The sequence below is a fragment of the Pongo abelii genome, chromosome 21 (genome assembly GCF_028885655.2).
Source record: "Pongo abelii isolate AG06213 chromosome 21, NHGRI_mPonAbe1-v2.0_pri, whole genome shotgun sequence".
NCBI classification, from domain to species: domain Eukaryota; kingdom Metazoa; phylum Chordata; class Mammalia; order Primates; family Hominidae; genus Pongo; species Pongo abelii.
The window spans coordinates 42,586,033-42,610,974 of record NC_072006.2 but is presented as its reverse complement, the minus strand read 5'-3'; the positions used below and the strand labels follow the sequence as shown (position 1 = coordinate 42,610,974).

The following is a 24,942-nucleotide window of genomic DNA, read 5'->3' as shown; positions in this document are numbered from 1 at the left end:
AGTCCATCCTCATGCTGTTATAAAGAACTGCCTGAAACTGGGTAATTTATAAAGGAAAGAGGTTTAATTGACTCACAGTTCAGCATGGCTGCGGAGGCCTCAGGAAACTTACAATCATGGCGGAAGGGGAAGCAAACACGTCTTTCTTCACATGGTGGCAGCAAGGAGAAGTATAGAGCAAAAGTGGGGAAAGCCCCTTATAAAACCATCAGATCTCATGAGAACTCACTTACTGTCACAAGAACTGCAGCATGGGGGTAACCACCCCCATGATTCAATTACCTCCCACAACAGGTGGGAATTATGGGAAGTACAGTTCCAGATGAGATTTAGGTGGGGTCACAGCCAAACCATAGCAGCATCCCACAGCCCCTCCCCATCACAGAGACTCCCAATGTTCTCACAGTCTTGGAATCCCATGGGCCTCTCCTAGGTACAAAATATGGAGCAGATCTCACCTCAGGGACCCCCATTTCTGTCACGATTGCATAGGTCAGGCCTGGATTGTCTTGTCCTTCTGACCTATTGAGTACCAAGAATCTGACTGGAGCGGGGCGGAGGGTGGGGCGTGGGCTCCTCATCAGGCCCAAGGGTGGGCTGCTTGCACTCCAGAACATGGGCAGAGTCAGTAGCAGGGCTGTCTCAGGCCCAAGAGGCACACCCTGCCCAGGATGCAGGCAGTTCCAGTGCTTATGAGGATTTGTGGGCCATGAGTCCCCTCCTAAGATTGTCTCCAGTATGCTGCAGGGAACATGGGACATCTGTCTATAGTCTCTGTCACTGTGCAAATCTGATCAGGTTCCTCAAATGCCAGTCTGGTCAGGTCTCTTCTGCTTTAGAGATTCTTTCCACCCTCCATCCCGTGTACTTTGAGGCTGGAGTTTAGCAAAGCATTTACCCACTGTGTATCTCTCTTGGCTCATCTTCTCACGCTCACATTCCAGTCTCAGGCCATGACTCAGTCATCTCGGTCTGACATTGTTCAGAAAAAAAGAAATGGGGCGGGGGTAGAATTCATTCATTCAATGGTGCTAGTCACTGAACTAGGTACTGAGTACAGTGGTGAATCAAAGACAGATGCCTTTGGACCCTTGCAGAAAGAAGTCCAAACTAAGCACAGTCCCCTCATCGTAGTAACAGCTCCTATCATGGAAAATTGGCCATTCCTACAGATTAATAATGAATCAGTGACCAAGGAACATCTTCAGAACAAACAGAAAAGCAAAGCAAGTGGGAGAAGATTACTTCTAACCTTCCAGATAGTTTTCGAAAATTATCCCAAGTCCTCCGGAGTCTGGAGTTGAGCCTCCGCTCCGCCAGGGGACGCTGCAGGGCTGCTTGCGTCGTTCCTTCCGCTCTAGGCCGCAGCTCGCGCTCTCATCTGTATTTCCGCTGGCGCGAAATGAGGGTAGCTTCCTTGTCTTGTGGCCTCAGTCTTTCGCCGTGTCTCGCCGTCCCTCGCCATCGCACGCCATCGCACGCCACCGCACCCCTTCTCTCGAAATCTGTAGACATCTTGATTTTTCCCACGCTGTCTGTCAGGTCTCCGCCGCCACTCGACGCCAGGGCGCCGGGTGAGTCCACAGCAGGGCGCGTGGTCTGCTCCACTCTCACCATCGGGGGAAACTGAGGCCCCGGGGAAGGCGGCCAGAGAGATGAGGCCCGGTTCCTGGTGCAGTGCCTCGTCCTCTTTGCCGGAGTGAGCTCCCCAGGATTCGCGTGTCCTCGGGAAAACACTGGCGGGTGAGCCGCGCCCTTGGCCGTGGCTGTGCTGAACCGACCACGTGCGGACGTCAGACCCCCTGTCCGCGCAGCTACTCAGCGGGGAGGCTTAGTGCCCCTGGATGGCGGGAAACAGGGCTTGGCGACTTTAACTGCCCGCCCCCGACTCCTGGCATTGGAAGCCTCCAAAGCTGCTTGTCTGTTGCCTACAAAGTGTCAGTCATTGTGCCATGTCCTTGAGACCGTTAACTCGTTTTCCCCTCAATAACTTTTAAAAGTAGGTGTTAGAACCTTCATTTTACAGACCAGTTAGCTGTGGTTTAAATGGAAGACGCTCCCAGCACCCCAGCGGGGCAGGGTCTGGATTTCTGTCCTTCTGTCCCCGGGCCTTGTACTAACGGGCCTTGTACTAAAGCCCTCTCCCCGTGCTTTTTCCCTGCCTAGGCCTTGTGGGTTGTGCTGCTCCTCGGACGGCTTCGCACCAGCCAGCGCCCCCTCTCTCCTGCAGCACTCTGATCTGCACCCCCTGAGGGGCTTCCACTGTCCGCGGGGTGAGAATGCCCCTGGGTAAGTGCCGCTGCTTATGCGCACCTTGGGGAAGGACCCTTCTGCGGGACGCAGTAGAGGGTGTAGTCAATGAGCTCAGCCACTTCTGAGTTCTGAGAACTGTCTGGCAAAGCAGGTGCAGAGCAAAGCGTGACTTAGGAGACGGGCTGGGCTTGGGGGTCACATCCTACCTAAGTTCTTTCATTCCCCTGAGGTTGACTTTCTATAAAGTAGGGAAACTGCAAAGGCTCTCTGAGGGCAGAGGCCTTGGCTGTTTTTCTTGATTTTGAACCCACAGTGCCTGTCCACGTGTAGATACTCAGAATTGGTGGGCTGAATGTACAGCCGAGGCATTTTTACCAGAAGTCGGTTTTCCTGTGGACTCTGGGTGGGGACAGATGGAATCTGCCTGTGAAGTGATGATGGCTCTCAGGGTCCTGGGTACCTTTCTCTTCCCTGGGGGGTGAGCCCCCCCTCTGGAGATCTGGCAGCTAACACGCTGACGTGGGCTCACCTGCCCTTTTTTGCACCTGTATTCGAAAGTGATCGTGGGCTGCCTGTGCCCTGGTCATTGATAGTGCAGGGAGAGAAATCGCTGAAAGCGCTTCCCCGTGTTTGGAGGGTCCACTCCTGTCCCTTTCAAACTCTGGAGCTTTCTCACACCTCTTTCTCACCATCTTTCAAATGCCTCCTGGCACTTGGTGTCTGATTATTATTGAGTGCTCCCTGTGTAAGGATCAGTGCGGGGGTCCGTGAGGCGTTCACCAAGGTGTATGAGGGGTGAGTCCCTGCCTCAGGATTGGTGGTGGAACCACAGCTGCAGCCCCCACTAGTCACACCCTGTGGCAATTACTGGCTTGATTGTCTTTGCCTCTCTCTATTGCGACCTTGAGGACAGTGTCTTGAGTTTTGTTTAATATTTTATTGTATTTTTTTAGAGACAGGATCTCACTCTGTTGTCCAGGCTGGGGTGCAGTGTGCAGTGGCGTGATCATAGCTTGAACTCCTGTACTCAAGTGATCCTCCCACCTCAGCCTCCCAAATAGCTGGGACAGACAGGGTCCCGCTATGTTGCCCAGGCTGGTCCTGAACTCCTGGCTTCAAGTGATTTTCCCTCAGTCTTCCAAAGTGCTGGAATTACAGGTGTGAGCCACTTCACCTGTCTCAGTATCTGAGTCCTGTCTCTTGACTTACCTGGTGCTTGGCAGATGGTTGATTTTCAGCAGTTATGGAACAAATGAAAAACAGGAGATGGGCCGGGTGCAGTGGCTCACACCTGTAATCCCAGCACTCTGGGAGGCCAAGGAGGGTGGATCACTTGAGGCCAGGAGTTCAAGACCAGCCTGGCCAACATGGTGAAACCCCATCTCTACTAAAAAATACAAAAATTAGCTGGGTGTGGTGGCACATGCCTATAATTCCAGCTACTCAGGAGGCTGAGGCACACCAGAATCGCTTGAACCTAGGAGGTGGAGGTTGCAGTGAGCCAAGATCACGCCCCTGCATTCCAGCCTAGGCGACAGGGTGAGACTATGTCCCTAACAAAAAACAAAAAACAGGAGCTGGAAAAAGACAATTGTGGCTGGCCGTAGTGGCTTACACCTGTAATCCTAGCACTTTGGGAGACTGAGGTGGGTGGATCGCTTGAGCCCAGGAGTTCAAGACCAACCTGGACAACACTGCAAAAACCTGTCTCTACAACACACACATACTAGCCAGGTGTGGCATGCGCCAGGAGGTGGAGGTTGTAGTGAGCCGAGATTGTGCTACTACATTCCAGCCTGGGCTGCAGAGCCAGACCTTGTCTTTAAACAACAACAACAAAAAAGACTTAACAATTGTAAGGTGACAGGGCTTAGCACATTGATGCATGTCAGGGAAGTAGTTTTGAGCGAGGCAGCCTGTGTGAGGGTGGTCGGAGCTATTTCCCACTGGCCCAGTGGTCATCCCATGGTGTTCCCCTTGACGGTCTTGTCCGTGGGCCACCAGGATGAATTTCCCCACAGGATTGTCATTGTGATGTCAGTGACCAAAGCCAGAGGTATAGCTAGGCATGGCTGATAGAAGAGTGAGATGTGTAATCAGCCCTGACCCGCAGATGACAGATGGGCCATCCTGCCCATAATAGCCCTTACTGTGTATGCTAGACTCCGCCACGCTGGTGTGCCACACCAGAACCTGTCCTAGGTTCAGAGTCCCCTTCAGTGTACTGCTTCAGGATCACAAGTTCAACAATATGTGCATACGATGAGACTTAAGCTGTCCCTGATGTGTGGTTCTTCTCTAGACGAACTCTTCGTGTTGCTGAGACCATAGACCACTGTTAACACTAGCCAACTTTTAGGAAACGTTTACCACCTGGTGGCTTCTGTGCCAGTATTCTCCTTGTCCTTTCCAGAACAGGTGACATCTAGATAGCTCATCCAGGGCTTCTTGATTCTGGCAGAGGAGGCTGATTGGTGCAGAGAGGCCCATGAGAGGTATCTCCACCCTGCCAGGAGGCAGGTGGACCATGGTGTTCTATGAAGTCTGTCCTCTGGAGATCTGGGGCTTTGTGTCCTGCAAGGGTGGGTGCATGCGCGTTCCCTGGGCGTGATGTCTGGGAAGTAGAGAAAGGTGAGGTAAGTGTCTTTGTGCTGGCCCCACTTTTACCCTCTTTGGGGCCATCATGAATGCATTGGGTTCCTCTTGTGCCTGCTTGGGTTTAGCATCTTCAGGGATCCCTTATCATTGTTGTGTCTTGGAATATCTGACTGAAAAGCTGGAGGGCTTTGGCATCAAACCTACCTGTACCCTGGTCCCAAACGCTTTACCACTACTCCCTAGCTTTGGTTCTTTTTGTGATCTTCAGTTTTCTCATCTGGAAAACAGGAGTACACTGAGGTGATTTTTTTTTAGGATCACACGGTCCCGGTCTTCCACGTCCAAAGAACTCTGCCAACTTTCTCATCTGGAGGGTCTTTCCTTTACCTCTCCTAGTTGGGGCAGGTTCTGTTTATGTGGGACAAGATGGAAGCTGCTTCATCCTGTGCTCTGCTGTGCCACTGTCCTGGCTCAGGCCATTTTCCAGGCTTCTGACACTGGTCTCCAATTTCAACAAGCCCTGGATCTCTTTCTGCCCCTGTGTGCAAAGTGATTACAGGCTGCTTTTGTCTTGGTTATTGGTAATAAAGGAAAAGTTACAAGGTTTTCCTCTTGTGTAGAGGAACCATTGTCCATTTCAGACGGGACGACCTCAGGGGACTGTGTCAGTGACCCAGGATGGGCTAGACGGGCTGTCAGTACATTCATTTCCTGAGACCCTGATTCCTCAGGTGTGTTTTCTGTGGGTGAATTTCGTGGTTTCCTGGACTGGCCATAAACAGTGCCAAGTGCATCAGTCACATCTTGGCTTCTTGTGCCCTGCAGGAGTGTCACATGACTGTCACCCCATGTGTGTGAGAGGTGTCCTCTGGGAGAGCATGGACCCTGAGGTCCCAGGTGAGTGGGGTCCTGCTCGGTTCTCTAGAGCTCAAGTTTTCTGCAGGTTGTGAGGCCAGAGGTGGTTGGGTGCTGAGGAGTGGGGAGTGAGGACACAGGTGAAGGCTGCTTCCCTTTGCTCCTGTCTTTGCTCCTTCAGCAGGCAGGGACAGGTCTGGGCCCTCTTCTGCCTTCATGGGGCTGCTGCCAAGAAGGTGCTCCCTGAGCTTGATTGGGGCTCTGAGAGTCCCTGAGACAGACGCCGTGATGTTGAGAGGAAAACCATGTGTTGGAATGGACAGAGGGGCTGTGTTTCAGATTCAAGCCTGGATTCATACCCAGTGCCCGGCTGAGTGGTCTTCTGTGAGCCTCAGTGGAACAGATAGCCAATATTGGTACCCTGTAGCCCAGTTATTTATTTATTTATTTATTTATTTATTTATTTATTGAGACAGTCTCGCTCTGTCTCCTAGGCTGGAGTGCAATGGCGTGATCTCAGCTCACTGCAACCTCCGCCTCCTGGGTTCACGTGATTCTCCTGCCTCAGCCTCCTCAGTAGCTGGGATTACAGGTGCACGCCCAGCTAATTTTTTTGTATTTTTAGTAGAGATGGGGTTTTGCCATGTTGGCCAGGCTGGTCTCAAACTCCTGACCTCTGGTGATCCACCCGCCTCGGCCTCCCAAAGTGCTGGGATTACAGACGTAAGCCACCATGCCCAACCTATTTTTTTATTTTTATTTTTATTTTTATTTTCTTTTGAGACGGAGTCTCTCTCTGTCATCCAGGCTGGAGTGCAATGGCGCGATCTCGACTCACTGCAACCTCCGCTTCCCCGGTTCAAGTGATTCTCCTGCCTCAGCCTCCTGAGTAGCTGGGATTACAGGTACCCGCCACCACGTCTGGCTAAATTTTTTTGTATTTTTAGTAGAGATGGGGTTTCACCGTGTTGGACAGGCTGGTCTCGAACACCTGACCTCAGACGATCCACCTGCCTCGGCCTCCCAAAGTGCTGGGATTACACGTGTGAGCCACTGCGCGTGGCCAGCCCAGTCTTTGAGAAGAGCCCCAGGATTCTCAATATTTCTGCCCATGTTTGCCTTCCTTTCTGCTTCTGGCAGGGAGTGGGTAAGTGATCTCTGGGAGTCAGAAGCAGCACCTGTAATCTTAGGCTGTAAGTCTGCTCGTTGCCCTATCAGCTGTTCTGTTCCAGGTGAGACCATTGCCCAGAATGCCGGCATTGGCCTCCTTTCTGGGCTTGCCCTCTGCCCTTTCTGCCCCTGCATTCGAAAGTGATCATGGGCTGCCCGTGCCCTGGTCATTGGTAGTGCAGGGAGAGGAACTGCCGAGAGCACTTCCCCGTGTTTGGAGGGTCCACTCCTGTCTCTTCCAAACCCTGGAGCTTTCCCACACCTCCTCCCTCCCACCACGTCTTAGATGCCTCCTGGTGCCTGGCATCATCTAGTGGGTTGTGTTGTTCTCCTCCCTGGCCCAGGGCAGTTATTGTGGGACATGAGGGAAGGGTGTGGGGTGATGGGTTTGGCCTCAAGGAGCAGAAGGGCTGGGTGTGGAGCTGAGACAGGGCCGCCCTGTTCCTTCCTCCCGGAAGCTTTCTCTGCCTCCAAACCTCTCCTTCCACATCCTTATCCAACCCCCTCTGCAACAAGCTGACCCCGTGGAAATTGTTGCCTGACTTGTCTCCTGGCTCTCTTTGCTGTGGTCTCCAGGGCAGTGTCTGAATTTTGTTCCCCACTTTGTTCTGTCTGCCAGATGGTCAGTATTCCGACAGTGTGGGACAAAGGAAAAACGGCAGCCTGGGCAACCCCGCCTCTATAAGAACTAAAAAATTAGCCAGGCGTGGTGGTGCGTGCCCCTGTAGTCCCAGCTACTCGGGAGGCTGAGGTGGGAGGCTCTCTTGAGCCCGGGAGGTCAAGGCTGCAGTGAGCCGTGATCGTGCCACTGCACTCAGCCTGGGCAACAGAGTGAGACCCTGTCTCAAGAAAGAAAAACGAGAAAGAGAGAGTCCCTCCACTGTAAGGAGATCGGGTTCGTTGCACTTTGGGGTGTTGGAGAAAAATACTGAGTCAGCACCTGTGAGGGATTGGTGGGAGCAGATTTGGTGTTTTCCACCCCTTCAGAGGATTCTGAGGTAACTCAGCTCTGTTGGCCTTGGCCTTGTATGGGAGGATTTCCCTTGTATGGGGAGGATTTTCCCTCTAGCTTGTGGGAAAGGAATCAAGGACCAGAGACAGGCAGGGGAGAGTATCACTGAGGGATTTACGGCAGCAGCCTCTGCACGGCTTCCCCAGCTGCTTGCCGGACGCTGCTGGAGAAACAGCACTTCCCAAGAACATCATGGCCCCAGCATCCTCTTGAACTTAGTAACAGTTGGCCCGACAGATGAAGTGGATATCATCCCTGCCTTAGAAGTTCTCTAGCCCCTTTCTTAGAGATAAGCTGCTTTTTTGTTCCTAAAAGAAGTCATGGCTGTTCAGGTGAGAAGAACGGTTTAGTCAGCATCTATGCAACACTGTAGAGATGCTTGGTGAGAGGTGTTGGGACGCAGGAGAGTGGCAGACCGCAGGGCCCGAGGTAAGGTTTCTTGTCCATCTCTGGAACTTTGGCTTTTTGCACCCTGTAAAGTCACGTCCCTTTTTTTCTGGTGCTTTGGTGGTGATGTAGGGAGAGGTGAGGATGAGAAGAGGGGCCACGTCCCATGGATTCCCAGATCCAGACTCCTCTTCCCTGGGAAAACTGGATTGGAGCTGGCCCCTCCTGTGCCTTCAGGGGCTGTGGAGGAGGAGGCCCCTGCAGGGAGCTGCCTGGGGTGAGCGCTGGGGCTTTTCCTGCAGTGCACTAGCAGCAAGTCATAATGGAAAGTGGCTGGATTAAGGGCCATCCATATCTGGCCCTTAGTTCTTCCTCTGCCATCACCTGGCTCTGTGACCATTTTCTTTCCAGTTGTAATCAATGGTTAAGATTTATCCTAGCAACATTGTAGGGGTACACAGCCAAATGATTCAGGAAAAAAGATGCAGGTTGAGTCTGGAGGAATCCCTGTGCCAGCTTCCTCATGCTCCCTCCCTCCCTCAGAAATCACATGGAACCCATTCTCCCCTCAGCAGTGAAAATGCATTCAGCCTGTGTGCAGTGTTTCTGCCCAGGGAAGCCCAGTAGGGACTCCATGCCCAGGGTTTTTACTGGGAGCTGGTTATGTAGACACCACCTGCCTAGCACGCACCAAAATTCCAGACTCTCAGGAAAACAGGTTCCTGTGCCACATTATTTGCACGGAGAGACTATGTCCAGTGAACAGCTCCGATCAGTAAACTGTTGACTTGTAACATCCCGAGAGCCAAGTTCCCAGATACCAGCCAAGGGCCATCTGACCTGTTTTGAATCTCAATTTCCTGATACAGAAAACAAAGGTAGGGCAGAATTGATTTTTACAGATGTGACCCCATGATCCTGCTCTCTGGTCCCCAGATTTTTCCAGGGCTTTTGTCAGAGGTGTTTCCCCTTTGATTCCCCTTGGTTAGGTTTTATGGGATTTTACAGGACAGATGGCAGCTGCAGGAGTCTTGTACTGTCCCTGACTTTGGTCATCCCACAGGCCCTGGCACCATCCTCCTGCCCTTCCTGGCTCTCTTGTCCGTTTCTGCTCCTGCATCCAAAAGTGATGGTAGGCTGCCTGTGCCTAGGTCATTGGTAGTGTAGGGAGAGGAATGCTGAAAGAGGTTGTCCCTGTGTTTGGAGGGTCCACCCTATCCCATCCCAACCCTGAAGCTTTCACACACTCCTGTTGCTCTCCTGCCAGCCCTTGAGGAGTCCGGTGCTTGCTTGGCTGCCACATGAGAGTCAATGCTGGGGGACATCATGCTTAGGTCTTTCTCAGCTTGACCTCTCTTTCCAGAAACCAGGCTCTGTGTATCGAGGGGTGGATCAGGATTGTAGAGCATCAGTCCTGCTCATGGGAAGGGAATGTGATACGTAATGAGTCATGGTGTGTCGCAGTGGATAGCACAGTTTTGAATAAGTGCAATATTGGCATATAAACGTGAGGGAGACTTTGAGGTTGGGGTGAGCAGGGCTGACCCCGTGTGTGTGTGTGTGTGTGTGTGTGTGTGTGTGTAACTTGGGGACAGGATAGGGTAGCATCTTTACATCTTTACATGTGGGCCTGGAATAGGGGGTCCTGAAGGGTTTGTCGTAAGAAAGAGAAAGTGCTCATTGCTGCAAGGGGAGCACAGCCGGGTTTTGAGAGGCAAAACACTTCCCTCACTTCCCACCCAAGAGTTTCACCTGCTCTCTCGGCCCTCTGAGGTGTGCATTGGTGTCACTCGCTGGCCACTGTTCCAGCTCTTAATTCCTCTGCCTTTTTTGCTGGCCTTCAGGGCTGCCCTGAGGATGACTGGTTCTCAGGTTGCCCCTGGAGGAATGGGTGGAGTTGTAAGATCAGGAATAAAGCTAGAGAGGGAGGGCCAAGGGGAGATCACTGATGCAGCCGCCTTCTAGCCCATCCTACCCCAACTGAGAGATCGCTTTTTCCTGTTGAACATGTTGGATACTGGGATGTGTTATAAGAAGTGATGTGTGTGGCTTCTTGTCATTGCAGGATTGTCAGCTGACCTCTGTCCTGTGTGCCCAGTGGCCCCAGGTGACGTGTCTTCAAGAAGAGGCTGAGCTGTGGTGCTTGTAAGGTATGAATCCTGGGTGCTTCTCTAGAGGATGCACTGGTGTTCAGGCTGCAAGGATGAAGGCTTTGAGGTCACTAGAGGGGAGGCAGAGGCTGCTTCCCATTGCTTGCTCCTCCACTGAGGCCCACAGGGATATGTGACACCCTCTTTTCCTCGAACTCTGCCACTCCACTGTGTGAAGCACGGTGGAGCTTACAGAGCTCCCCTTGGGCTCTGAGTCTTCCTAGTGTGGATTGGCATAGTTTGTTGAAGTGGGAGGAGTACTGCATTTTGGAGGCAGGCAATTAGCTAGTAGTTTTCCATGTACTTGGTGGCGATCCTTGTTATGAAGTGATCTATGGAATTTTTTTTTTTTTGAGACAGGGTCTCTGTCACCCAGGCTGGAGTGCAGTGGTGCGGTGATGGCTCACTGCAGCCTCAGTCTGGGCTCAAGTGATCCTCCACCTCAGCTTCCCTGGTAGCTGGGACCACAGGTATGTGCTGCTGCACCCAGCTAATTTTTAAAAAATTTTTGTAGAGGCGGAGTCTCGCCGTGTTGCTTGGGCTTGTTTTGAATTCCTGGGCTCAAGCAATCCTTCCACCTTGGCTTCCCAAAGTGCTGGGATTATGGATAGTAAGTCCATGCCTGGCCGACGTGTGGATAGTATCACACAATCCCTGACTTCCTAATCCAGTGAATTCTCAACATTTCGCCCAGAGTTGATCTTCCATCTCATTCTCTTATGAGGGAAGCATTTGAGTAGTGGTTCTCAAACTGTGGTCCCAGAACCAGGCACCATCAGTATTACTTGGGAACTTGTAAGAAGTGCAAGTTCTTAGCCCTGTCCTGACCTACTACATCAGAAGTTTTGGGGCTGGAGCCAGCAATCTGGCTTAACATGCTCTCCAGGTGATTCGTATTCATGCTAAAGTTTGAGAAATCAAGCCATGCTAGAAATCTTTGAGAATCAGAAGCAGCTGCTGCAATTCGAGGCTGCAAATCTGGTCACTGACTTGTTTCCAGATCTCTTAGTTTGGGCCCTTCCTAAGCTGCTGGCAATGCCTCCCCTCTCAACTCACTCACTGCCCTATTTTGTCCCTGTATTCGAAAGTGATCGTGAGCTGCCTGTGCCCTGGTCATTGATAGTGCAGGGAGAGGAATCAATGAAAGCGCTTCCCCGTGTTTGAAGGGTCCACTCCTGTCCCTTCCAAACTCTGGAGCTTTCGTACATGCCTTTATTCTCACCAGTGATATTACCTCCTGGTACCTGGTTGTCGTGCCAGACCCCTGTTTACATCATTAGGGATGGCACCAGGTTCAACAGGCTGGAGAAGAGACCTGGAGCCAGTGAAGGAAACAGGGTTTATCTGGGGAACTTGAGGGCAGTCAGCAGTCTAGTGGTGGGGGGCTGGATGGGGGCACCTCATCCGCTTGTAAAATGCATGCAGATTATATAGCACCTTCCCCCAGTAACCTCCACATGGCAACCCTCGGTTCCTAAGAAGCTATTGTTACGTGCATCTACCATACACTGGTGCTGTATGGTTCATTGAGTGCCCCTTGTGCCCAGCATGATGGAGGATACTCAGAGGCTTAAGGAAAGGACGGTGAAGCGGGGACCTGCCGCAGTGAGTTTATGTCTCTGAGCTAGTTTTGGAGCCACAATAGTGGTTACCCCTTCCTAGAGCTCCCCCCAGAAGCTCTCTCTGCCTCCCCATCACACTCCTTCCCACCTCTCAGCACTGGTCACACTGTCTGGGAATTCTTGATTTGCTTCTCCTGCCCCCTGTGCTGTGAGCTTCCTCAGGGCAGTGCCTCTGTCTTGTTTCACATGGTGCCTGGTAACTGACATGTAGCACCTGGACAAACAGTAAATGAGAAGACACATTGTTGTAAGGTGACAAGGCTTATCCCATTGAGCAGTGCTGGGGTTAAAAATGTCCTAGAACAAACCAGCTGTTACAGTCCACCTTCAGTCTTGGCCGTGAGGAGCGTCCGTGGTCCACCAGGGGTGGATTTTCCCTCTGCCCTTAGATTAAGGTGGCAAGGGCTAGAGTAGTAATCGAGGGAGACAATGTGTGGTATAGTCAGATGTATGAACGCAGCTCTTACACACTAGGTGGTAGGCGCGGGGCTCTCCCACCCCACCTGTTCGTTACCCATCCCAGGTCTGTGCTGATCACTGCCAGGCATGGCCTGCTCCAAAAGCCTTCTTGCCTTGGCATCCTTTTTTTTTTTTTTTTTTTTTTTTCTGAGACCTAGTCTTGCTCTGTTGCCCAGGCTGGACTGCAGTGGCCTCTGCCTCCCGGGTTCAGTGATTCTCATGCCTCAGCCTCCCTAGTAGCTGGGATTAAAGATGTGCATCACCATGCCCAGCTAATTTTTGTATTTTTAGTAGAGATGGGGTTTCACCATGTTGGCCAGGCTGGTCTCGAAGTCCTGGCCTCATGTGATACAAATAATTGGGACAGCCTCCCAAAGTGCTGGGATTACAAGCTTGAGGCACCACACCCAACCTGTTTTTAAAATGTTTATTGTCTATATTTGAAGTTTACAACATGATGTTATAGAATAATGGGACAGATATAGATAACATAGTGGTTACTATGGTGAAGCCGATGAACATATCTGTCATCTCACATAGTCACCATTTTTAGTGTGTGTGAGGAGCAGCTGAAACCTGCTTAACAGAAATCCCTTATGTTGTGCGTGAGCCCTCTAGACTTACTCATCCTGTATATCTGCTACTTGGTGTCCTTTGACCTACATCTCCCTATTTCCTTCAGCTCCTGCCCATGGTAATCACCATTTTATTCTCTATCTTTGTATGCTTGACCTTTTTTTTTTTTTTTTTTTTAACGTTGCACACATAAGTGAGATATGCACTGTTTGTCTGTGTCTAGCTTATTTCGTTTAACATAATATCCTCCAAGTCCATCCATGTTGTGGCAAATGACAGGATCTTTATCTTTTTTTTTTTTTTGGTTGAGACTGGGTCTCCCTCTGTCACCCAGGCTGAAGTTAAGCCCAGGAGACAGAGGTTGCAGTGATTGAACACAGCTCACTGCAACCTCTGTCACCCAGGCTTAAGTGACCCTCCCACCTCATTTCCCTGAGTAGCTGGGACTGCAGGTGCATGCCACTATGCCTGGTTAATTTTTGTATTTTTTGTATAGATGGGGTTTTGCGATGTTGCCCAGGCTGGTCTCCAACTCCTGGGCTTAAACCATCCTTTTGCCTTGGCCTCCAAAAGTGCTGGAATTACAGGCATGGACTGCCATGCCTAGCCCAGCCCAGGGTCTTTTTTTTTTTTTTTTTTTTTTTTTGAGATGGAGTTTTGCTCTTCTTGCCCAGGCTGGAGTACAGTGGTGTGATCTCAGCTCACTGCAACCTCCACCTCCCAGGTTCAAGTGATTCTTCTGCCTCAGCCTCCCAAGTAGCTGGGGTTACAGGTACATGCCACCACGCCTGGATAATTTTTTGTATTTTTAGTAGAGATGGGGTTTCACCATGTTGGTCAGTCTGGTCTTGAACTCCTGACCTCAAGTGATCCACTCACCTCGGCCTCCCAAAATACTGGGATTACAGGTGTGAGCCACTGCGCCCGGCCAAGGGTCTTCTTTTTAAGGGTGAATAATGTTTTGTTGTGTGTGCGTGTGTGTGTGTGTGTGTGTATGCCACATTTTCTTTTTCCATTCATCTGTTGATGGAGACTTAGATTGTTTCTGTATCTTGGCGATTAGGAGTAATGCTGCAGTGAATATTGGAGTGCAGATGTCTTTATGAGGTGTGATTTGATCTCCGTTGAGTATGTGTCCAGAAGAGGGATAGCTGGGTCTATGTAATGTATACTGATAAGCAGCACAGAGTGGGCACATAGGATAGCATAGATGGCATTTCTCTCACAGATAGTTTGCCGACCCCTTTCTAGAGTTAAGTTTTTCTTGTTCCTCAGACAATAATGTGGCTGTAAGTACTAATAGAGACAGTGGCATTTGTGGGTTGCTTATGATCTGCCAGCCCCTGTGTTAAGTGTTCTCTGTGTCTGTTTCAGATGGGTCCGCTATGTGCAGAGGCTCCATGGGATGTGTTGTCTTCATAGCAGCAGGGCGCTGGACCATGGGTCCCCAAGGTGAGATTTTTGGACTGTTGTCTGGAATATGTTTTTTTGCATCCTGCAGAGTCATGTGCATGACTCCTGGGGCTTGGATGATGTAGGGGAAGCAAGGTGAAAGTGGTATCCCGTGGTTCCACGTTCTGTCCTGCCGTGGAGCTGTCCCTCACATGCCTTCAGTGGCTGTTGCGGAGGAAGAGCCTCCGGAAATCTGCGTGGGTAAAGTGAGCTCCCCGGGGGAACTGTCCTCCTCCTTTGAGCTCTGGTGTGTCCACAGTGTGCTGTGATCTGGATTAGCAGTGAGTTTTTCTTTCAGGGTGTGTGTGCATGATGTTAGGACCATATGCTCCTGACCTTTTCCAACCCAAAAGCATTTCCATTTTTTTAATGCTGGAAGTGTCTTAACTCCTTTTGGGGTCTTAGAAGGACACACGGTGGCCATGGCTGGGCCTCTGCTCAGCTGGGCTGCTCTCCCTGCCTCAGGCCATTCCTCAGGCCCTTGACACCAGCCTCCCTCCCTTGCTGGCTCTCTTTCTGTCCTTCCCTGCTCTTGTATCCAAAAGTGATCATGGGTTGCCTGTGTCCCGATCATTAATAGTGCAGGGGTAGGAGTGCTGAAAGACATCTTCCCTGCGTTGGTCCAGCCTTCCTTTCAAACCCTGGAGCTTTCCCACACTGCAGCCTTATTCCAGCTAGCCTTTCAGAGCTTGGGCCTTTGTGGGCCCATGTGATGTGGTGACTAGACCCACCCCCTGACTTCTGAGGGTTCATTTGTCTTTTCATGTTAGGGATCCTCCTGCCAGAAACCAGTCTGCATTTCTCTCTGGGCCCCACGCTGGAATGAATTCAGATAGCAGTGAAGGGCACACGTGAGAACTGCAAATCACGGGCTTTGCTTCATGAAATGTGAAATCCACATTGTTTTACAGGCACCATCAGTAACGTCGAACAAATGGAGAAAGTTCTAGGTGGGGCTAGGAAAGCTGTATTCCTGTGGATTACTCTAGCTGGTCATTTGCCCCGATTGTGAACTGCTCGAAAGAAAAACGAAACTTCTAAGATGTTTGTCCTTTTGTGTCCTTTCTGTTGGGATTTTTAATTTGGTGTGTGTGAATGAGGAGCTTCGCCCTGCTTGAATGGGACCCCTCTCCGTGGTGTCAGCTTGGGGAGGAGGAGATGGCCCTGGAGACTAAATACTTGTATGCTTTCTTACCCTCTTAGGTCTCAGCCTTAGATCCAAGGACAGTCCAAGGAAGTCCTAAGACCGTGGAGTTGGTGACCTGGGATCTGGGTTTGCTGGTATTTCTCACCATGGTGAGTTGATGCCAAGAGCCGGAACCCACAGCCAGAGGCTCAGCTGGTCCGTGTTTATGCAGATGGGAACCTCAAATCACTGGTCTCACTTGTCCTTTGTTTCAGAATCTCTTGGTGGTGTTTGTGGGCACCAGAGGGGCAGAGAATAGAGAGTGAGGCTACCACATGAAGCGTCACCAGAGCTGCTCCCTGCTGCCTGCTCAGAGCACCCTGGATCCACTGTTCAATCTGCACAAGATTCGGGGTCCAGACATGGGAGACTTCAGCTGCCTCGGAGGACCGTGGACAGGGAAGGCCAGCCTCGCATCCCTCTGTCCATGCCTGGAATGACTTAACCAAGAGTTTTATTCTTGAATTTGTAGCTGTTGTTCACTTTTTACCCACCCATTCAATAAACCTTACAGAATTGCTCCATCTGCTTCTTAAATCAGTGACAACCTGTGAGCCTGCAAGGCTGGCTTTGGAGAAGTTAGGCCATAGGCCAGATCTGATTTTCACTCTTCCTTGGCTTAGAGGATATTATTTGAGGTATACGTTTGGAACTAGGAGGTGAACAAGTGCTGGTAGTTGGTTCACATTTAGGCATTTAGGACCCATGAGAATTGAGGGCATTGCAGAATAGTCAGGGTAGATTATGGAGTGAGACAGGTCTCATGTCATTCAGGAAGGCTGGAGTGTGCTGGATGACCTGGCTCATAAGTAAATGCCTACTTGTGAGATCAACTGTCCCAGTTTGCCTGAGATTGAGGGATTTCCCAGAAAGTGGGTTTTTCATTGCTAAACCCAGGGAGATCTTGAGCGAACTGGGACAAGTTGGTCAGCATGTGTGGGATGTAAAAATCCATGGTGTCAGCTTGAGAGGACAGGTTATGGGGTAACAGTGGGAGTAGGGTGAACATGGAGCAGCTGCCATTAATGGAACTGAGCGGTGCCCTTAGGGTCAGGCTTTGGAGATTAGGGTAGTCAGTTATTGCGAGGGCTAGGCATGGTGCCTTGTGCCCGTATGACTAGCACTTGTGGAGGCCAAGGTGGGACGATTTCTTGAGGCCAGGAGATCAAAACCAGCCTAGGCAGCAGACTCCGTCTCCACAAAAAATTAGCCAGGCATGGTAGTGCACTCCTGTAGTGCCAGCTACTCAGGAGGCTGAGGCAGGAGGATTGCTTGAGCCTAGGAATTCGAGGATTCAATGAGTTAATGATGGCACCACTGCAGCCCAGCCTGGGTGACAGAGTGAGACCTGTTTTTAAGAGAAAGAAAAATTGCAGCAATGACATGATCTAAGGATGTGCACGCATGAACTCTCATCTCTGATTTACAGAGGGAGGAATCTACACATGTCCCAAAGGCCGTGGTGAAAAGGTGCAGTTAATCTCCCCATTTGAAGTTAAAACCACCTTAACTGGAGCTGGGGCAAAAACCAGGCTGGTAAGCCTGTCTTGATGAATTTGGCACATTAATGGTCTGCGAGGCATTCTTTGTTTTTTTTTTTTTTCTCGTTTTTTGTTTTTTTTTTTTGAGATAGTCTCACTGTTGCCCAGGCTGGAGTGTAGTGGTGTGATCTTGGCTCACTGCAACCTCTGCCTCCCAGGTTCAAGCGATTCTTGTGCCTCAGCCTCCTAAGTAGCTGGGACTATGCGCAAGTGCCACAATGCCCAGCTAATTTTTGTATTTTTAGTAGAGACGGGGTTTCACCATGTTGGCCATGCTGGTCTCGAACTCCTGACCTCAAGTAAACCGCCCTCCTTGGCCTTCCAAAGTGTTGAGATTACAGGTGTGAGCCACCATGCCTGGCCTAAGGGGCAGGCATTCTTGATGTTTAAAGGCACCATACTACCAGTCGTTTCCCTGCAGAAGCATCCAGAAGTCACAGGTCCTTTTTCTGCCTTGGCCTTTGAGGACCATCCTCTGACTTCTGTTTGCCACCTTTTGCCAACTGGCTGTGGCTGCTTGAACAGATGCCAGGGGAAGGAATCTGGGTCCACTTGAGGAAGCTGTAACTGAAGACTGATGTCTGCCACAGCGTGGGGGACAGCAGTAGAATACAGCACCTAAGTCTAAGCAGTAATACAGTACCTAAGTCTGCATATTTCATCTGGCATCAATCATCATGTGCCTCTCGCCACTGTTGCATGTGAGGCAGGAGCCATCTCAGGTCTTCAGGGCCTGAGGAACTCTGAGAAGGGCAGTCCATTGACCAAGGTGGCCCAAGAGCCAGGATTAGGTCAAGGAGGCGTGGCCCTTGCTGGGATATGTGCCCAGTATAACGGCCTGGGGAAGCAGCTGGTTGGAGACTCCACAGCAGAACTGACAGCCAGGAGAATGGAAAGCTGGGGAGAGAGGCTCATTTGCTCAAAAAGCATTGTGCATTTACTTGGAGCCAGACGCTAAGCTAGAGAAAAGGATACAAGTGTGAGTAAGGCAGTTGGTGCCCTCAAGGAGATCCCAGTCCAGATAAATATATGTAGCTGTATTTCAGAGGCTTGGTTCCAGACCACTGCAATAAAGTGAGTCGCACACATTTTCCGGTCTCCCAGTGCATTAAAGTTATTTTAGCCAGGTGTGGTGGCACATGCACCTGTAGTCCCAGCTACTCCAGAGGTTAAGGCAGAGGATTGCTTGAGCCCAGGAGTTCAAAGCCAGCCTGGACAACCTAGTGAAGACCCTTGTGTAAAAAAATCAAGTTTACACTATAGTTTATAAACTGTGCAATAGCATTATGTCCAAAACAATATAAATACCTTAATTTAAAAATATTATGAAAGAATGCTAATGGTTGTCTTTAATACCAGCTGCTTGGGAGGCTGAGCTGTGCACCAATATGCCCGGCTAATTTTTTTTTTTTTTGAGACAGAGTCTTGCTCTGTCACCCAGGCTGGAGTGCAGTGGTGCGATCTCGGCTCACTGCAACCTCCACTTCACGGATTCAAGCAATTCTCTGCCTCACCCTCCCGAGTAGGTGGGATTACAGGCACCTGCCACCGCGCCTGGCTGTTGTATTTTTAGTAAAGACGGGGTTTCAGCATCTTGGCCAGGCTGGTCTTGAACTCCTGACTTGGTGATCCACCCACTTTGGCCTCCAAAAGTGCTGGGATTACAGGCGTGAGCCACCGCGCCCAGCCGCTAATTTTTTTTTTTTTTAAAGAGACAGGATCTTGCTATGTTGAGAACCTGTCTGGTCTCAAACTCCTCCTAGGCTCAAGCTATCTTTTCACCTCGGCCTCCAAAGTACTGGGATTACAGGTGTCAGCTACCACGCCTGGTCCCCTTTCTGGCATTTTAATGTTTCCAGTCCTTTGCCTCCAAAGCTTTCCGATGCCTTTAAAATGATGGTTTTCTATTTTATCCACCCTTTCCAGTTCTTAGCAGGAACATTGGCCTGTCAACTACTCCCTTCTATTTAGAAGCAGAAGTCTTGACATTAGCAGATTTTATTTTAAAATTTTTTTCTCTTTGTTTGGAGAACGGATTATACCAGGGCAAGAGTGGAAGCAGGGTGTCCAGTTGGAAGATTATGGCAGTTGTCTAGGTGAGAGATACTGGTGACTCGGACTAGGGAGATAGAGGTAGACAGCAAGATAGATGTCTATGTTCCAAGATAGAAAGATGAAGATACAAGCAAATGAAGCTCAGAGCAGGGAAGTATGTAAAATGTGATATACCATGTTTTTGATTAGAAGAAGATTTATTCGAAACCAGCCTGGCCAACATGGTGAAACCACATCTCTACTAGAAATACAAAAATTAGCCAGGCGTGGTGGTGGGCGCCTGTAATCCCAGCTATTCAGGAGGCTGAGGCAGGAGAATCGCTTGAACCCAGGAGGCAGAGGTTCCAGTGAGCTGAGATCGTGCCATTGCACTCCAGCCTGGGCAACAGGAGCAAAACTCCATCTCAAAAAAAAAAAAAAAAAGATTTATATGTATATATGCAAATTGGGGTAATATATTTTTTATTTTAACATGCTTTTCTATTTTTTCTTTCCCAGAACATCATAGTTTCTCTAATATATCCCTGGCATCCTTTTGGCTAGGGGAAGATTTGAATGCCAAGGAAGACCACAGTGTCAGTCAGTCTTTGCCATTCAAAAATAGGATTATGCAACAGGACAATAGCCTTGCTTGCAAGGCAGAGTTCTTCAATTTTTTTAAATTTTATTACTCCTTTATACCAGTAAGCAAAGTTGGAGAATCTATTCCCAAAAATTTTTCAGGGATGTGAAGTAGACACTTTTGTCTACCATTAAGGCTTAGCTGGAGTCAGAAAGAAAGATATAATTAGGGGTCACACAAGGTTTTTACCTGATGCTTTTTGTTTTGTTTTTTGTCGTCGTTGTTTTGTTTTTGTTTTTGTTTTTTTGACCTTGAGGGATTAAGGAAGAAGAAGGGGAAAAGAGAAGCAGATGACAAGAGGCTCACATGGGTGTCCCAATTTACCTTCTCTGGACTTTGACTTGGAGAGGGTGCAAGTACATTAGAGAGAACACTGAGAACAAGAGAGGAGACATTGACTTTGCTTCCCATTTAACACTGTGCAAGAGGCCACCTCTTGAATTGCCCCCTGCCCTGAACTGTAGTATAGCCATGGCAACTGGACAGCTTGGTGTGGTTGGGCAGACGGAGGTATCTTCGCCAGCTTGGGCTGCCGTAACAAAATTCCATAGATTGGGTGATTTAAACAACAGAAGTTAATTTTCTCAAAGTTCTGGGGGCCAGGAAGTCCAAGATCAAGGTGCTGGCTGATACAATTTCTGATGAGAGCTCTCTTCCTGGCTTGCAGATGGCCGCCTTGCTGTGTCCTCATACGGTGGAGAGAGAGGGAATGGCTTCCCTGGTGTCTCTTATAAGGGCACTAATTCTATCAGATTCTGGCTCCACCCTTATGACCTCATTTAACCTTAGTTATCTCCTTAAAGGCCCTATCTATAAATATAGTTACATTGAGGGTTAGGCTTTGTATTAGTCTGTTCTCACGCTGCTAGTAAAGACATACCTGAGACTGGGTAATTTATAAAGGAAAGAGGTTTAATTGACTCACAGTTCCATATGGCTGGGGAGGCCTCACAATCATGGCAAAAGGGGAATGAGGAGCAAAGTCACATCTTACTAATAGTGGCAGGCAAGACAGCTTGTTCAGGGGAATTCCCGTTTATAAAAACATCAGATCTCCTGAGACTACCACGAGAACAGTATGGAGGAAACCACCCCCTTGATTCAGTTATCTCCATCTGGCCCTGCCCTTGACACATGGGGATTACTATAATCCAGGGTGAGATTTGGGTGGGGACACAGCCAAACCAATCAGGCTTCAATATGTGACTTTTGGGGGTACAAAGTTCAGCCCATAGCAATTCATTCCTTTGGAATTTAGCATCCTGGAGCTGCCCTGGGATCCTGAATGGTCTACGTCAACCCAGAGGTGGCTGAGGATGTGGCTGAAGAGTTTCCTAGCAGGGGCCACCGTACCAGAGTGAGGTACCAGATCTGCACCCGGCTTAAAAATCCAGCATGCACCCTGGAGAATTGCTGGCACTTGGCAAATATTTATTGAAACGAGCCGTTGGGCTGTATCTTCTTTTTGCATGTGTAATAGGAATATGCCTTGTTCTCCAGCCTTCACAACTCACCCTTTCCTTGAACATCCTCTGAATATCAGCCCCAGATCTGTTGGAAGTCCGTTTGAGCCTTCAGTAAATGCTGATATGTTCTCTTTTTCTTCGAGACGGAGTCTCGCTGTTGACGCCCAGGCTGGACTACTCTGGCGTGATCTTTGCTCATTGCAACCTCTGCCGCCTGGGTTCAAGTGATTCTCCTGCCTCAGCCTCCTGAGTAGCTGGGACTACAGGCATGCGCCCCCACACCCAGCTAATTTTTGTATTTTTAGTAGAGACGAGGTTTCACCATGTTGGCCAGGCTGGTCTTGAACTCCTGACCCCAGGTGATCCGCCCGCCTTGGCCTCCCAAGGTGCTGGCATTACAGGTGAGAGCCGCCGCGCCTGGCCAATGCTGATGTGTTCTAACAAATCCATCCTGGTGGCTGTTTGTTGTATTTTTCTCTGAATAGCTCCATTGCTCCAGGCCTCTCTGCGGTTACCTATGGCTTTCACCTTTTCTCCCACTGCTGTTCTTTTCCTATGCCATTTTGCCCCAAACATTCTTTTTTTTTTTTTTTTTGAGACGGAGTCTTGCTCTGTCGCCCAGGCTGGAGTGCAGTGGCGCGATCTCGGCTCACTGCAAGCTCTGCCTCCTGGGTTCACGCCATTCTTCTGCCTCAGCCTACTGAGTAGGTGGGACTACAGGCGCCCGCCACCACACCCGGCTAATTTTTTTTTTTTTTTTTTGTATTTTTAGTAGAGACGGGGTTTCACCGTGTTAGCCAGGATGGTCTCGATCTCCTGACTTTGTGATCCGCCCGCCTCGGCCTCCCAAAGTGCTGGTAATACAGGCGTGAGCCACCGTGCCCGGCCCCAGACATTCTTATGATCAATTAAAGCTGGCTCCAGGACAGCACAGGCTCTACACTCTGGCCCGAATTTGTTTCTGCCTCAGAAATATGTGCCGTCATGGCCGGAGATGGCCATCAAAATGTCTCCTAGCTCATCCAGGCAGGTCTGCTCTCAGGTTCCACTGGGAGAATGTAACAGTGTTCTGGAGCTTGATCATCTCCCATCCTGGTGATCTCTCAAAAGGTCTTGCAACCCACCTGAGCGCTTAGATCAAATCCCAGTGGCTTCTAAGAAGGTGTTGCTGGTTTGTGAGGGAGAAGGGATGGGAGAGGATAGTGAGAAAGAGAAGATGCTAGGAAGTGAAATAAGAAGGAAAGAGGAAAAGATAGTACCATTTAATTCAACTCAGGGCCGGGTACAGCAGCTCATGCCTGTAATCCTAGCACTTTGGGAGGCTGCAGTGGGTGGACTGCCTGACGAGATCAGTCTGGCTAACATGATGAAACCCCGTCTCTACTAAAAGTACAAAAAAATTGGCTGGGTGTGATGGTGTGTGCCTGTAATCTCAGCTACTTGGGAGGCTGAGGCCCGAGAATCACTTGAACCCAGGAGGCAGAAGTTGCAGTGAACCACGATCACAGCACTTCACTCCAGCCTGGGTGACAGAGTGAGATTCTGTCTCAAAAAAAAAAAAAAATTCAGTTCAACTCAAACTTAAGTAGGCATCCAAATCACCTACAATGCTTTTTAAAGCACAAATTGCTGGGCCCCTCTCCTGAGTTTCTGATTCAGTAGATTTGGGATGGGGACCAAGCATCCTGACTTCTTCTTTTTTTTTTTTTTTTTTTTTTTTTTTGAGACAGAGTCTCGCTCTATCACCCAGGCTGGAGTGCAGTGGCGCGATCTCGGCTCACTGCAACCTCTGCCTCCCGGGTTCAAGCGATTCTCCTGCCTCAGCCTCTGGAGTGTCTGGGACTACAGGTGCCCACTACCACACCCTGCTAATTTTTGTACTTTTAGTAGATACAGGGTTTTGCCATGTTGGCCAGGCTGGTCTTGAACTCCTGACCACGGCCTGCCTCGGCCTCCCAAAATGCTGGGATTACAGGTGTGAGCCACCGCACCTGGGCACATTCTCACTTCAAACAAATTTCCAGGTGATGCTGATGCTGCTGTTCAGAGGACCACACTTTGAGAACCACTGACCTCATCCCCAAACCAGCTTGGAGATGATGCACTCCATCCCAGTATAATATTTTACTCTTCATAGTGGGTAGGCAGACCTGATTTTTCCAAAATATCCTTGCAGCCAGCAGCCAGGTCCATCTGTTTGTTCATACAGTAGCAAGATGTCCAACAACTCTCTAAGGAACTTAATGAGCAACTTGGATCCAATTCTTCATTGTCTGTCAGAGGAAAGGCATCCATGCTTGGTAATGAGCCTTTGGATGCTCTACCCGGCTCTGTGGCCAGAACAAAGCACCTTGTTATCTCCCTGATAAGGAGCCTACTTTACGGTGTTGGACAAAACACCTAGCATGTCACATTCTCCCAAACAGCACAAACTCATACCCAGTGAAACTGGGGGAGCAATGGGTGGTCTTTCTACTCTTAGAAACCTGTTTATTTCCATATTGGTGGTGTGGAGAGGGTGTTGTATGTTCCACATTGTGCAAAGGCCTGGGACATGATGGCCACTGCTCCCACTCACCCATCTCATCAGCATGTTGTAGACATCTGCAGAGTCCTACACTGAACTGAGCATGCTGGGGGGTGGGGGGTGACAATGATGAAATGCATCCAGAACCTGTTTCAAAGCCAGGCCTGTGACACAGCTCCAGACTAGATGCATAGTGAAGGCTCAGGAAATGTCGGCCATGATTCTTTTGTTTTGAGACAGAGTCTCGCTCTGTCACCCAGGCTGGAGTGCACTGGTGTGATCTCAGCTCACTGCAACTTCTGCCTCCCGGGTTCAAGTGATTTTCATGTCTCAGCCTCCCCAGTAGCTGGGATTATATGTACACGCCACCTAGCCCAGCTGATTTTTGTATTACTTTTTTAGTAGAGACAGGGTTTCACCATGTTGGCCGGGCTGGTCTTGAACTTCTGGCCTCAAGTGATCTGCCTGCCTCGGCCTCCCAAAGTGCTGGTATTACAGGAGTGAGACACGGTGCTCTGCCAATTCTTATGGGTATGATTAAGAAGAACGTCCCAATCACAGCCTGGAATAGAACACTTTCGTGATACAATTCACAACCTCCTTCTGGGAGGACATGAGCATTCCTGATAAATGCTTAAGCAATTTTCTGATAAACTTTAACAAGATTAAAACCTCTTTGGGGAAATTAGCTACCCAAACACTTGGATGATTATCATACATTCTTTGTCTTGTATTCAGTTTAATGATGATTATCCAACCATTCTCTTTTCCTTTGAAATATCCGTAACAAAAGGAAACTACTGACTTGGCTTTGTGACAAGCTTAAAATAAAACTTCAATACATGCTTATAACTAATTTTTGTGAAAAAAATGTAAAACAGTCATTATGGATATAGGACATAAAAGTAGTAGCTAACACTTATTAAGTACTTGTTGCTTGTCAGATGTTATATTAAATGCCCAACAACTCTTTATAATGAATTGGGTTATAATACCTCTGTTTGACTTAAA

At 49.5% G+C, this 24,942-nt stretch overlaps 1 long non-coding RNA gene and 5 other non-coding genes across 9 annotated transcripts; all 6 read left to right on the top strand.

Annotated features, from left to right (window-relative positions):
• Nucleotides 1-2,262: 2,262 nt before the first annotated feature.
• On the top strand, nucleotides 2,263-16,244 carry LOC100446195 (uncharacterized). 4 transcript variants are annotated; one of them, XR_010138702.1, is made up of 7 exons: nucleotides 2,297-5,582; nucleotides 5,677-5,748; nucleotides 6,514-6,611; nucleotides 10,341-10,425; nucleotides 14,457-14,534; nucleotides 15,738-15,830; nucleotides 15,936-16,244. It is a non-coding gene; the product is annotated as an uncharacterized LOC100446195 (long non-coding RNA). The 4 variants fall into 4 exon arrangements; XR_010138703.1 differs by having other exon boundaries at nucleotides 6,490-6,611; XR_008516920.1 differs by lacking the exons at nucleotides 2,297-5,582; nucleotides 6,514-6,611 and adding an exon at nucleotides 2,263-2,289.
• Nucleotides 2,797-2,930, top strand: LOC112130384 (small nucleolar RNA SNORA71). The gene has a single exon (XR_002912656.1). It is a non-coding gene; the product is annotated as a small nucleolar RNA SNORA71 (small nucleolar RNA).
• LOC112130386 (small nucleolar RNA SNORA71) lies at nucleotides 7,004-7,137 on the top strand. The gene has a single exon (XR_002912658.1). It is a non-coding gene; the product is annotated as a small nucleolar RNA SNORA71 (small nucleolar RNA).
• LOC112130388 (small nucleolar RNA SNORA71) lies at nucleotides 9,388-9,521 on the top strand. The gene has a single exon (XR_002912660.1). It is a non-coding gene; the product is annotated as a small nucleolar RNA SNORA71 (small nucleolar RNA).
• LOC112130385 (small nucleolar RNA SNORA71) lies at nucleotides 11,499-11,632 on the top strand. The gene has a single exon (XR_002912657.1). It is a non-coding gene; the product is annotated as a small nucleolar RNA SNORA71 (small nucleolar RNA).
• Nucleotides 15,065-15,191, top strand: LOC112130390 (small nucleolar RNA SNORA71). The gene has a single exon (XR_002912662.1). It is a non-coding gene; the product is annotated as a small nucleolar RNA SNORA71 (small nucleolar RNA).
• Nucleotides 16,245-24,942: the final 8,698 nt, after the last annotated feature.